At 41.4% G+C, this 13,945-nt stretch overlaps 1 pseudogene; it reads right to left on the bottom strand.

Moving 5' to 3' along the window:
• Positions 1-11,547: 11,547 nt before the first annotated feature.
• LOC106698945 lies at positions 11,548-12,266 on the bottom strand (annotated as a pseudogene).
• Positions 12,267-13,945: the final 1,679 nt, after the last annotated feature.

Genomic DNA, 13,945 nt, shown 5'->3' with positions numbered 1-13,945 from the left:
ACTGAGAGAGTCACTCAGTTATTTGCACAGATTACAAATGGTGCAGCTAGGATTAGAACCCAGGCAGCAGGGTGCCAGAGCCTGCACTTTGAATCCTCTATAGCAGTATTTCTCAACCAGGGGCGATTTTGCCCCCCACCCTAGAAATCAGTGGACATGTTTTTGGTTCACATATGGGGGTGGGGGTGGTGTATGCTACTAGTATCTAGTGGTTCAAGGCCAGGGATGCTGGGGAACATCCCACAGCATACAGGACAGCAAGAAATTATCCAGCCAAAAATACCAGTAGTCTTTAGAACCTGCCTTCTTCTTTTATTTGTTTGCCAAACAAAAATAGTTTTATTTTTCTGATTAAAAAAGTAATAAATCATTCTTAAAATTAGTCCACTCAGAGACTAGACATTAGAACATGAAAATTACCTGTAATCTCATCACCAGAAACTATGGTTAATATATTTATTTATATACATTCAGATTTTTTCCTCTGTGGACATACACATATACATACATTTTTCTTGCATGCAGTATTTATTTATTCAATCATGTTGTAGATTCTGACCCTTATGCCAAAATTTTTACCTAACCACACATTGTACTAAAAACACATAAAGTAGACTTCTTTTCATGTCAACAAACAGATCAGTAGTAACTAGTTCTCAAAGAGTCATTCTGCTCCATAACAGGAGTGTGTTGAAAATTTGTGGAGGCTTTTTATTTGGGGAGCTCCTGGAATTTAGGGTATAGGGACCCATTGTGAAGTCAATTTCTCACATGGAGAAGCATCCTTCATAATTTTGAGATATCATCCCACACATTCATGGAGCTGAAAAGCCTGTTTAAATCTAAGCTAAGATCCAAACTTTATTTAATTTAGAAACAGATAATTTTATGTGGTTTTAACATACACTACATTTTTAGGAATATGGACATATTGAGAGGATTGTACCTCATTTGGAAACTCCTACCAGCAGTAGCAATGCAGCTAATGAGATCTGAACTGCCACTGCACACAGATGAAGGGTCTACATTGCTGCCTGGGATGTCCCTGGTGATTCCACACATAGGGACCAACCTTGACATTCCAAATGTTTCCTGGCATACTCATGCCTGTGTATTTACAAATTAAAACATTTCATTATCAATTCTTTTTGTCTTATTTTTATTTTATGTTACAGTTAAGGCAATATTGATTTTTTTAAACATGTATATGAGTCAGATATTTTTTTTAAACTATGTGTGAAGGCTACATAATCTATGAATTTCATCTCAGGATAGTAAAGGGACCATTATAAACATTTACTATAAAAAAAAGGGGCCTGGATCTGATCAAGTTGAGAACCATTGTTTATATCACTACACGCAATGTGGCCTCATTCCCGGCACATATGTATCGTGGTTTATTTAAGAATCTACCACTGATGGGTATTGAAGTGTTTTAGTTTATGTAAGCAACACTCTGATTAAAAAAAAAAAAAACCACCCAAAACACACAAAAAAACATATCTATAAATACATCTATAGGCACTCATTGAATTATTTCCTTTAGAGCAAATTCATAGGAGTGGAATCTCTGAATCAAAGGGTATGCACAGTTTCCATTTCAAATTACCCAAATTATTCTAGTAAGAAAGTCTGAGACATACCTGTGTGAGGGTCTTGCAAAGAGGAAGGTGATGCAAGGCAGCAGGCACTGCATAGTGCTGGCTCCCTGCTTTGCTGGGGGTCAGCAGCCTAGCAGCCAGCATCCCAGATCCTGTCCATCAACAAGGGATGAACGGGGAGCTTCATGTCTGTGCCCAGCGAGGCCTCCACTAGAGCAGAGCCACAGTGCAATGTGTCCTTCCTGACCCAGTGGCCCCTCTAGAGTGAGCCAGTATCCTTTAGCAGATTCCTTTCTGGCATAAGCTGGCATGAGTGGATTCTATTGTTTGCTACAAACAATGCAGAAACATAATTCAAGTTCAAGTGACTTTGGTTCATTTGGTGTTTTTCACTTGGATTGTATGTGTTGAACTGGGTACTCTAAAAAGTAATATGTTGAAAACATAACCCCAGTACCTCCAAATGTGACCTTCTTTAAGAATAAGGTCATTGTAGTGCCTGGCCGGTGTTGCTCAGTGGCTCAACCTTTGAGCCAGGAGGTCATGGTTCGATTCCTGGTGAGGGCACATGCCTGGGTTGGGGCTCGTTCCCCAGAAGGAGGCATGCAGGAGGCAGCCGATCAATGATTCTCTCTCATCATTGATGTTTCTATCTCTCTCTCCCTCTCCCTTCCTCTCTGAAATCAATAAAAACATTTAAAAAAAAAAGATGAGGTCATAGTGGCACAGAGTGCATCCCTACTCATATCTGACTGGGACCTTTATGAAAAGGGGAAATTTGAACACACACACACACACACACACACACACACACACACATGGGGCGGGGGTGGGGGAGAAATACCATGTGAAGCTGGTGGCAGAGATTGAGCTGATGCTTCTCCAAGCCAAGGAATGCCACAGATTGCCAGCAAAGCCCAGAAGCTAGGGGAGGGGCCTGGAACAGATTCTTTCTCAAAGCCTAAGAAGTAAGCAACTCTGTCAACACATTGACCTTGAACTTCCAGCCTCCAGATCTGTGAGATGGTAAATTTCTGTTATTTAAACATTTCAGTCTGTGGCACTTGGTTATGGCAGGACTAGAAAGCTAGTACTGACTTCTAGGCTTCAGTTACTAAATGTGTCATATCCTAGTAGCTGAAGTTCTGTCATTGTTTCAGCAGAATTGCTGAATGATAAAGCCTGAGACAATCTCAGGAGTCATCTGGTCCAGCCCCTCTGACATACAAAGAATTAAAACTCAAAGGGCCATGACGTCCAAACTCAGATAGCTGTTGGCCCCAGGGCCAGGTACAGAGCCAGCTCTCAGGTTCTGACTCACATCCTTCTCACCGAGGCAGGAACTGAAAGGGCAGCAGAGCTCCGAAGGTGGTTTTGGACAGAAACCACCCTGCGAGGCGCACAGCTCCTCTGTCATTGTTTCCCATCAGACTCACCCAGGAAGTCTCTGTAAGTACAGAGTATTGGCCTCTCCCCCACTGGATCACATTTCTGGGAGTGGGATCTGAGATTCTGTACTTTAAGAAGGCAGAGGTTTGGAAATTCTTGCGCACTGCCATACTCATGTCTACAAGTGAGAGGGAATGGGGCCTGGGCTGGGGCCTTGGGCACGTTACTGAAATTCTCCGAGTCTCAGCCTCCTCATCTATAAAAGGAAAGTTATACCACTTACTGCCTCTTTATGCTGAATAGAATTAAAGAGAAACTTCATGCACAGCACAGAGCAGGGTGCCCAGCACTAGTAACACTCATTAGAATTTCGCTATTATGTTGTTACTCATGAAGAAGTAAACATGACATTTACAATGCCTAATCTTAAGGTCACACAATTCTTTGATATCAGAGGCCATGCCTTTTCTTGTTATTTTCCCCCCTAATATGATCATAAGCTCATGCTGTTCTTTCTACTTGGATATCTTTCTCTCCTTGTCAAAAGCCTTCTAACTCTTCAGTCAGGTGGCACCTCCTCTTGACACCTTCCTTAATCCCCGGAGTCAAGTGATGCCTCCCCTCCTCAATGCCCAGCCCCTTGTTGGAGCCCCCACAGACCTCCTCACAGGCTGAGCTGTGGTGTTACTTGTTCCAGGTCTGTCCCCATCACTGCTCTGGCCCAACAGTGAGCACTGTGCCTGGTGCCGTGATGCTCAGGGAACACCCCCTGAAGTGAGTGAAATATGAATGCTCATTCCAATCCCAGCAAGGGCCTGCTGACTTCTCTGTGGACCATGATTCAGGATTCTGGGTGGTAGTGATTCATCCACTGCAGCTTTTATAAGAGGACAAAGGATGACCAGAGAAAATGTTCTGGTCAAGAGTGGCACTTGACCTTGGATGTAATTACCAGGGAATGGCAAAAGGATTCCAGCCGCGGGTTTCTGAAGGAGTCTTTCAGAATCTGCAGCAGGCTGCAGTGGGCCTCTCATAGTGATCTCCAGGGAGCCCACATGGCAGAGCCTGACGCTAACAGAGTGGAGCAGACTCATTTCCAAAGGCACGAGTGGTAATTAAGGTCACTGGTGTGGGGGCTTTATTTTCTCTGTACCTTCTCTCTCTCTTCTGTTATCACATCCTGACCTGATAGGAAATTCCTATCGCTCTTTCCTCTTAGTGACGCATGGTTGCACAGCTCTGAGGGGAACGATGTCACGTGTGTGGACCATTGTGAACAAAAACAGAGTCAGCTCTCGGGGCCGCAGAGATGGATGACCCCAGTGATTAAAACCCACTGAAATCTCCAAGCTTCTACTGACCACACTTTTTTACTGTTCTCCCTCGTCTCCCAGGGATACCAGCACTGCTAGTGATTCGGCAAATGCTTAGGCACTCGGCCACTTGAAATTTTTCTGCCACTGTGCAGAAGTCAGTGATTGCTACAGAGAAAGAGGCTTTCGTTTCTTTCTAGAGATCCTCCTTCTCCAGAAACCCAGTCTCTCAACTTTGCCTCCTGCAGCCCTTCTTTTTACTCTAGATATCTATCATTAATAATTGCCTGTTTCCTGCCCCAGCTGGTGAGGCTCAGATAGTTGGAGCATCAACCTGGACACTGAAAGGTCACTGTTTGGATTCCTGGTCAGGGCACATACACGGGTTGTGGTTTGATCCCAGGTTGGGACACGTGTGGGAGGCAACCAATTGATGTTTCACTCTCACTTTGATGTTTCTCTCTCTCCCTCTCTGTTTCTTTCTCTTTAAAATCAATAAATCAATTAGAAATAATAATAGTAATTGCCTATTCCTCCTCTGTGATGTCTCTTAAATTTATTTATTTCTCTCTCTCCTCCCACTCCCCACTTTAACTAGAATTTCTTCACTTCATACCTGGTTCACTGTAACCTCCTTCCTGCTCCCAAACTTCTCTCATACAACCTCAGCCATGAATCTACACTCAGACACCAATAAATTGTGTTGACATTCAAAGCCCTCCTATCCTGACCCCTCTGGGCTTCTCTAATATTTTTCTCTCCCTCCATCATCCATCCATTCATCTACCCATCCATCTATCATCTGTCTGTCTCCCTCTATTCTCATACATAAACCTTTACCTGATCAGGATTATGTTCCCTCTGCCCCTAGATCACTTCTGTTCATTCCTGAAGCCATGTCTGTTTTTCTAAGTCCTACCAGATGCTCCTCTAACAAATCAGAGGTCTGTGTCAACAAGTTTGGTGAATGCTGTATGCCTCAGCTCCTCTTGGGGTTCACAATGCACAGTTATACTTTTAAAGCTCTTGGAATACCTATACCCAAAAATGTGCTATTCTCTCTGCCTAGAATATCCCCCCCCCCAGCTCCTCCCCCACTGACTAATTAAATCTATACTCATCTTTTAGGCCCTGCTAATCAGTTCACTTTCTCAGGGAAGCCTTCCTTCACCTAAGTAAGGCCTTATTACAGCTTCCATCACACCTTTCATTCCTCCTGCATCCCACTCATTCCACACCCCATTCATCCCATTTATAACATTTGTAATGTCTGTATTTCCTGCCATAATGCAAGTTCCACAAAGGCAAGGACCACCACTCTCTTATTCAGTATCTTATCTCTAACACACAGCACAGTGCCTGGCATACAGTGGGTCTATACATATTTATTGACCAACTAAAAATGTAACTTTGGGAAACATTACACCAAACAAATATTTCTGACTTGGGAACTTTTCTCTCTTTTTATGTAACAGGCTTTGCCCCACAGTGATACACACTTGGAAAATTTGCCTTTGCCAGAAACCCTTCACCTTGATAGGTAATAAATTTCATCCATTGCTATCAGTTAGGAGTCTTTATATTGTAAGCCACAGAAAATCCCATTAAAATAGTTTGCATAATAAAGGACATTAAAGAGTCTAGTGCTAGGACTACCTTCCAACAAGGGTTTATAAAGTAAATTAAATGTCACAATGGCCTGGTTTCCTTCTGTCTCTCTGATCTCATTCCATGGTGAGGTCTCATTGCTGGCTCCCATCCAGTGCCCATACCCTGCCTCCAGCAGCCCCAAGCTCCCCCTTTGAAGTAGGAGGGTTGTCTCACAGCCTCATACCATACTGTCTTCAGGTAGCCTCCAAGCAAAAGACAGGAAGCTTTTCTTTTCAGTAAGTCCTGGGCGTGGTGGCTTCTTTGGCTCTGAGCCAATCCTTAAGTTTTTATCCAATCACAGCTCATTCCAGGGATGGCCAAGAATGGGAGAGGAAAGGTTTGTCAAAAGAAATGTAGGGTTCTTTCGGGGAGAGGAAGTGACTGAGGGTAGTTAACAATCTTACAAGGCTGGGCTTCAGCCCTAACTCCTCCAAAAAGCCTCCCATGAAAACTCCAGACAACCATGAAGTCTCCTCTTTGTGACCTTCCACATGGTGCTTATGATCATAGCACAAACATGGTCCTTTCATATGTGGTGTTAGAATGTCCTCTATGTGCCTCAGCTATGTAAGCCTACCCTATGGCTGGAAACATTCTTTCTTTCTACATGGCAATTTACCCCCAAACGTAGTTTGTTAGAAACAATCAATTTTACTATTGTTGACATTAGAAACATCATCCAAACCTGTAGAGAATTTTTATGAGTTTATTTGTGGCAAACTGACAAAAATTGCCAGGAAGCAAAATCTCAATGAATTGAGAAAATGCTCTGGAGAATGGAAGCTTTGCAGTTTATTTTATAATTAGAATCAAAGGAGGAGTTGTTAGGAAAGTTACATGAAATCCATTGGTAGTAGATTGATGCAGAAAAAAAGCAAAACCGGGAAATCTCTGGAATTGGATAAAAAGAAAGAACATACATCTTTTACATCGGTGGGTACAGGATAGTTGATCATTAACATGTACAGCACATAGGGATGGTATTTGGGGAACAAGACAACAATAAGGGGTTCTGTGGACTCCTGCTCTGGTGCTGTGGCTGTGCCTGAGGGGCCTGGAAAAGGGGATTACTCTGACATCTCAAAGGTATGTTATCAAAGATGCAAAAGATAACAGACAGGCTCACTTATGGTAAAGACTGACCTTTTTCAAGGAAGCTAAAGACCTAGAACATGATGACTCACCGTGACTCATTTTTAGTTAGGAATATTTATATTCAGACCATTCTATGTAGTTACTTTCAGTCTCAGTGTAAGGCCACCATGCAGGCCTCCCTTAATCGTATCAGGTTTGGAATGTGATGCCTTTTTCATCCACACTAGGCTTATGGATTCTGTGCGCCAAGAATTAGAAAGGGGCACAGTGGGGATGGCTTATCTCTGTTCTATGAGGTCCAGAGCATCAGATTTGGGCTTAAAGGCTGGAGTGACTCAATGACTGGGCCCAATAATCATCTGGAGGTGCTTTCACTTGTGTCTGTCAGTTGATGTTAGCCATCAGCTAGAACCTCAACTGGGGCTGTAGGCCAGAACTACTAAATATGACCTCTCCACATGACCTGGGCTTCCTCACAGCATGGTGGTCCCAGACTTCTATATGGGAGCTCAGATCTCCAAAGGCAAGTTCCATAGAAAAGCAAAGGGATTTTTGCCTTTTATCACCTAGCCTCAAAAGTCAGATAGTATCACTACCACCGTAGTCACAATCCTATCCAATACAAGGGGAAGAAACACAGGGTTCACTTCTCTTTGGGAGAATGTCAAATCTTGTTGCAAAAAGAGTGTGGGGTAAGAGGTATCATTCTAACTACCTTTGAAAAAAATAATAGCCACATCCCATTACATTTTAAAAAATCTTTATTGTTGAAAGTATTACATATGTCCCCCTTTTTCCCCATTGACCCCTTCTAGCCTGGCACTACCCTACACCCCAGGCCTTTACCACCCCATTGTCTGTGTCCACAGGTTATGCATATATGCAATCAAGTTCTTTGGTTCATCTCTTCACACCCATCCACCCTCCCCTGCCTTACCTCTGAGATTCCACAATCTGTTCTATGCTTCTATGTCTCTGGATCTATTTTGTTCATCAATTTATTTTGTTCATTAGATTCCACATATGAGTGAGATCATGTGATACTTTTCTTTCTCTGACTGGCTTATTTTGCTTAGCATAATACTCTCCAGGTCCCTCCATGCTGTTTCAAGGGGTAAGTGATCCTTCTTTTTTACTTCTGCATAGTATTCCATGGTGTAAATGTACCACCGCTTTTTTATCCACTCATCTACTGATGGACACTTGGGCTGTTTCCAAATCTTAGCTATTGTAAATTTTGCTGCTATGAACATAGGGGTGGATACATTCTTTCTGATTGGTGTTTTGAGTTTTTTAAGGATATATTCCTAGAAGAGGGATCACTAAGTCAAATGGCAGTTGCAAACTTAATTTTTTGAGAAAACTCAATACTGTTTTCCATAATGGCTGCACCAGTCTGCATTCCCACCAGCAGTGTACTAGGGTTCCCTTTTCTCCACATCCTTGCCAGCACTTGTCATTTGTTGATTTGTTGATGATAGCCATTCTGACAGGTGTGAGGTGATAACCTCATTGTCGTTTTAATTTACATCTCTCTGATGATCAGTGACTTTCAGCATTTTTTCAAATGTCTCTTGTCCATCTGTATGTCCTCTTTGGAGAAGTGTCTATTTAGGTGCTTTGCCAATTTTTAAATTGGATTTTTTGTCTTCCTTTTGTTAAGTTGTATGAGTTCCTTATATATTTTAGATATTAACACTTTATCAGATGTATCATTGCCAAATATGTTCATCCATACAGTGGGCTCTCTTTTCATTTTGTTGATGGTTTCTTTTGCTATGCAGAAGCTTTTTATTTTGATGTAGTCCCATTTGTTTATTTTTTTCTTAGTTTCCCTTGTGCTAGGAGATGTATCTACAAACATATTGCTACAAAAGATGACTGCCCATGGCTTCTTATAGGATTTTTATGATTTCACAACTTATATTTAAGCCTTTTATCCATTTTGAGTTTATTCTTGTGTATGGTGTAAGTTGATGGTCTAGTTTCATTTTTTGCATGTATCTGTCCAATTTTCCAACACCATTTATTGAAGAGACTGTCTTGACTCCATTGTATGCTCTTGCCTCCTTTGTCAAATATTAATTGAGCATACTGGCTTGGGTCAATTTCTGGGTTCTCAGTTCTGTTCCATTGATCTATATGCCTGTTCTTGTGCCAGTACCAGGCTGTGTTGAGTATAGTGGCTTTGTAGTATAATTTGATATCTGATATTATGATTCCTCCAACTTTGTTCTTCTTTCTCAAGATTGCTGCAGCTATTCTAGGTCTCTTTTGGTTCCATACAAATTTTTGTAGTGTTTGTTCTTGATCTGTGAAATATGCTGTTGGTATTTTAATAGGGATGGCATTGAATCTATAGATTGCTTTGGGTTGTATAGACATTTTAATGATGTTAATTCTACCAATCAATGATCATGGTATATTCTTCCACTTGTTTATATCTTCCTCTATCTCTTTTTTCAAACTCCTGTAGTTTTCAGAATACAAGTCTTTTACCTCCTTGGTTAAGTTTATTCTGTAGTATCTTAATTTTTTTCATGGTAAATGTTTTTTTGTTTTTAGTTTCTCTGATAATTCATTATTTGTGTATAAAAATGCCATAGATTTCTGGGTGTTAATTTTGTATCCTGCTACATTGCAGAATTCAATTATTAAATCTAGTGGTTGTTTTGGTGGAGTCTTTAGGGTTTTCTTTTTTTTTTTTTAATATATTTTATTGATTTTTTACAGAGAGGAAGGGAGAGAGATAGAGAGTTAGAAACATCGATGAAAGAGAAACATCGACCAGCTGCCTCCTGCACATCTTCTACTGGGGATGTGCCCGCAACCCAGGTACATGCCCTTGACTGGAATCGAACCTGGGACCTTTCAGTCTGCAGGCCGACGCTCTATCCACTGAGCCAAACCGGTTTCGGCATAGGGTTTTCTATACAATATCATATCATCTGCAAATAATGACAATTTTACTTCCTTTTTTCCCATTTGGATGCCTCTTATGTTTTCTTCTTGTCTGATCACTGGGTGGCTAAGAAGTACTATGTTGAATATATAATAAAGAGCTAATATGCTAATTAGGCTGAACAGCAGAACGACCATCCAGACGATCTTCCAGATGAGGCCGGGGCTGCGAGGGCCAAGCCCCTTGCATGAATTTCGTGCATCAGGTTGAATAAGAGTGGTAAAAGCAGATATCCCTGTCTTTTTCCAGTTCTTAGGGGAAATGGTTTTGGTTTTTGCCCACTGAGTTGATGTTGGCTGTAGGTTTGTCATATATGGCCTTAATTATGTTGAGGTATGGTCCCTCTATTTGCACTTTGCTAAGAGTTTTTATCAAAAATAGGTATTGAATTTGGTCGAATGTTTTTTTTCTGTGTCTATTGATATGATCATGTGATTTTTTTCTTTCAATTTGTTTATGTGATGTATCATGTTTATTAATTTGTGAATATTGTACCAGCCTTGCATCCCTGGAATAAATTCTACTTGGTCATGGTGTATGATCTTTTTAATATATTGCTGTATCAGATTTGCTAATATTTTGTTGAGGATTTTAGCATCGATGTTCTCCATGAATATTGGCCTATAATTCTCTTTCTTTGTAGTGTCTTTATCTGGTTTTGTAATCTGGCCTCATAAAAAGAGGTTAGAAGTGTTACTTTCTCTTGGATTTTTTGGAATAATTTGAGAAGGATAGGTGTTAGTTCTTTGAACGTTTTGTAAAACTTCCCTGTGAAGCCATCTGGACCAGGGCTTTAGTTTGCTGAGAGTTTTTTTTATTATTATTACTGCTTCAATTTTATCATTTGTTATTGGCCTATTCAGGTTTTCTGATTCAGTTTTGTAAGATTATATTTTTCTAGGAACTTGTCCATTTCATCCACATTGTCCAGCTTGTTGGCATATAGTTGTTCATAGTATTTTCTTACAATCCTTTGTATATCTGTGGTGTCAGTTGTTATTTCACCACTTTTGTTTCTGATTTTATTTATTTGGGTCTCTCTCTCTCTTTCTTTTTTCTTGATGAGTCTGGCTAAAGATCCATCAATCTTGTTTATCTTTTACCAGTTCTTAGTTTAATTGATCTTTTGGTGTGATTTTTTTTTTTGGTGTTTTTTTAATCTTTATGTCATTTATTTCTGCTCTAATCTTTATTTCTGTGCTTTTCTTGTTCTCTTTCTAATTCTTTAAGTTGTAAGATTAAGTAGCTTATTATTATTAATTTTTCTTGATTTGTTTTTTTGTTTTGAGGTAGGCCTGTTGTGCTATGAACTTCCCTCACAGGAATGATTTTACTCTGTCCCGGAGATTTTGGATTCTTGTGTGTTCATTTTCATTTGTTCCCAGGAAGTTTTTTATTTTTTTCTTGATCTCATTGATAACCCTTCCATTGTTTAATAACATGCCTCCATGTGTTTGAATATTTTTAGTGTTTTTACTGTAGTTTATTTCTTTCCTTTTTATATTTGCTCTCCTTTATTTGTTACTGTTAAAAAATCTCATTTTTGACTGGACTCAAACTTACAGGTAGAAGCTCTCAGAGAGGACAGTTTACATCTCTTGGCAATCTGTTCCTGGTGTTTTTCTTTGGCCTCCTTCATTATTTTAGCCAAAAGTTTAGCAATCCTGCAGCCTCTTTCTTATTTTTCTTAGAACGTTGTTTCTTCAGAGCTATACACTGACATTTGTATTGCAGGACACCTGGAGTAGCAAGACACTGAATCTTGGGTGCTTCAGTCCTAGGCTTCTTACATTCTTTGTTCAGAGGCTTTCTCACAACATATTTGCGGACATCATCTTCTTTAGAGAGATTGAAAAGTTTACGGATTCTGGTAGATCCTTTGGGGCCCGGGCACCAAGGCACAGTGGTATCAGTGACACCAGAAATAGCTCTCTCCCCTTTTTTACAATAACCAAGTTGAGAACACTAAGATTGGCATCCACAATGCAACCCTGAACAGATTTGTGTTTTCTCTCTCCAGTTCTCCTTGGTCTGTAACAGGAGTGCTGCTTCCTCAGCATCAGGCTGACTTAGCCATGGGTCAAGACACCCTGCTTCATGGGGAAACCTTGTTTGTTTTTCCCACCATTGATTCTTCACCCAGGGAGTCAGCAGCAACTTCTTTGGCCATACGCTTCTCATAAAAGGTACGAAGTTTGCGTTCATCCTCCACTTCAATGAGTTTCTGGTGGCTGGGAAAGAGAGGTTGAGCTTCATCCTGAAGCAGCCACTATAGTTGATTTCTAATTTCATTCCATTCTGATCTGAGAAGATGCTTGATATGATTTCAATCTTCTTGAACTTGTAGAGACTTATTTTATGTCCTAATATGTGGTCTATCTTTGAGAATGACCCATGTGCACTTGAGAAGATATATTTGGGGTAAAATGTTTTATAAATTCATCTGATTAAATCTATCAATTAAATCCATCTGATCCAGTGTGTCATTTAGAGTCACTGTTTCTTCATTAATTTTTTGTCTGAAAGATCTATCCAATGAAGTCAGTGGGGTGTTAAAGTCCCCTACTATGACTGTATTGCTGTCGATCTCTTCCTTAAAGTCCCCCAGAAGTTTTTAAAGTATATTTAGGTGCTTCTATTGTAGGTGCATATATGTTTACCAGAATTATAGCCTCTTGTTGGATTGATCTCTTTAGTATTATGTAGTGACCTTTGTTGTCTCTTGTGATAGCTATCAGCAATCCATAGCTTGTGGGTCCCTCTGCTGGGGCTGGGTTCCTTTGAAAAGGACCAAGATGTGCACTGAGGTCTGCTTTTCCTAGCTTCATGCCCCAAAGGAGATTAGGCAAAGACTCAAAACCTCCAAGGATCTACTTCTGCCTGCAGTCTGATTGTTATTCAGTCTTGATTAACCTCAGGCTATCAACCACAGCAAGGTGTGGACTTCACAGAGTGGGGTAAGAGGTTTTCCAACAGGGTGCGGCAATTGCTTTTTCCCCTTTCCCCCTCCCCCCAACCAGGCAAAAGCTGCCTAGATGGTAAAGATCTGTCGAAGAAAGCAAGAAAGCGTTACGGAATGACTCATCACAGGAAATGGGTGTGACTGCCTTCTGAGATCTAACTCCAGAGCCCCCCAACTCTGGATTCTCCTCGCAAAGCTCTAGTCCACTCTGCCCTCCCCGTGCCAGGACTCATTGGCCCTTTAAGAGGGTGCCTGCATTTCCAGCTATCTCTCCCTGTCAGACAGCAACCCTGCTGATTTTCACAGACAGATGTTATGTGGGCAACTTTCTCAGTTCTAGTGTTCTGGGTATTATGCCCAGATTTCAAGATCCCCATTAGACCATACCAGGGAGCCAGCTGAGTCCGATGCAAAAGCAGAGAGTCTTTTATTCGAGCTAGCTCGGCTCCCCCACCTCGCCGGCGCAGCGGCAGGAAGCAGAGAGAGAGAACTCTGTGTGGAGAGAGGTTTTATAGGGGGGTTGGAGTAAGGGGAGGAGAAAGGACTGTGGGCCCTGCCGATTGGCCAGGCGCAAGTCGGTGTCTTGTTCCTGGGTGTGGCTAGCAGAGGCTTAGACTTCCGGGAAGAAGCTCCTTGCCAAGCACATGGCTGCTCCAAAATGGAGGATACAAAGTAAGATGGAAGGCGTAGCCCTTACCCTGGGGCAAGATGGAGGGGGTAGTCCTCGCCCTTTCACTGGGCACCAACTTGGGGTTTAGACCCCAGAGTTCTCAGTGTGAACCTCCTTCAGCTGAGATATTTCTCTGGAACTTCAGCTGCTGCCTGTGGGTATCTGGTCAGCCCTTTTGGGGCTCCACACTTTGTACCAGTCCTTATATGGTCTCCACTGTCCATCTTTGGTTATCAGGGTTCTCTCCAGCCATTCTTCAGTTGATTATTCAGGATGGAGTTTCTGTATTTTAGTTGTAATTCT

The sequence above is a fragment of the Myotis lucifugus genome, unplaced genomic scaffold (genome assembly GCF_000147115.1).
Source record: "Myotis lucifugus unplaced genomic scaffold, Myoluc2.0 scaffold_272, whole genome shotgun sequence".
NCBI classification, from domain to species: domain Eukaryota; kingdom Metazoa; phylum Chordata; class Mammalia; order Chiroptera; family Vespertilionidae; genus Myotis; species Myotis lucifugus.
The sequence above is the reverse complement of the archived record's forward strand: the minus strand, read 5'-3'. Positions and strand labels throughout refer to the sequence as shown.